The sequence below is a fragment of the Penaeus monodon genome, chromosome 22, assembly GCF_015228065.2.
Source record: "Penaeus monodon isolate SGIC_2016 chromosome 22, NSTDA_Pmon_1, whole genome shotgun sequence".
Classification (NCBI taxonomy): domain Eukaryota; kingdom Metazoa; phylum Arthropoda; class Malacostraca; order Decapoda; family Penaeidae; genus Penaeus; species Penaeus monodon.
In genome coordinates this window covers 6,430,956-6,431,841 of record NC_051407.1, presented here as the reverse complement: position 1 = coordinate 6,431,841, position 886 = coordinate 6,430,956, and positions in this window count along the sequence as shown.

The window sequence follows — 886 nt, the reverse complement described above, 5'->3', positions numbered from 1 at the left end:
TCATATCATGTCATCACCATCATAATAAGTTTTAGTTTTTATCATTTTTAAATACGTTTTAGTACTATATATATACTTTAAATTTTACTAAATTACCGTTGAAAGGGTATCATTATCTCCATTAATTTATCTTATCGGTCCGGTAACAATGCCATGGGCCCAAGAAGAAAGACACCTTAAAAAAGTAAACATAATAATAAAAAAATAACAACAAAAAAACAGTAACCAAAAACAAAAGAAAAAGATAACGTAACGAAACGATAAGATAACATAAAAAAAAAACAACAATAAAAATGAACGACGTAATGAAATAAAAAAACAATAATAAAAAATAAAAATAATAAAATAAAAAAAAATAAAAAATAATAAAATAAAAAATAATAATAATAATAATAACAATAATAACAATAACAAGACACAAGAACAAAAAAACAAAAAAATTAAAAACAACAACAACAACAATAATAATAAAAAATAAAATTCAACAACGTGCCATAAACAGATAAAAAGGGTTTATGGAATTAATTTAGTTTGAAGAAGAGGGAAAAAGAAAGGAGGTAAGGGAACGCAGAAGAACCCAAAACAACTCAATGGGAACGGTTTAAAAAAAGAAGAAAGAAGGAGGAAAAAAGAAAAAGAAAGAAGAGAGAATAAGAAGATGAAAGAAAGAGAAAAAAGAAAGAAAGAGAGAATAAGATAATGAAAAAAAAAAGAAAAAGAAAAAGAAATAAGAAGGGAAAAAAATAGAAAAAAATGAAAGAAAAAAGAAAGAAGAGAGAATAAAATAGAAAGAAAAAAATATGAAGAAAGAAGAGAGGGTGGGAAAAAGGGGGGAAAGGAAAAAGGAAAAGGGAAAAAAGGGGAAAAAAAAAAAAGGAAAAAAAAG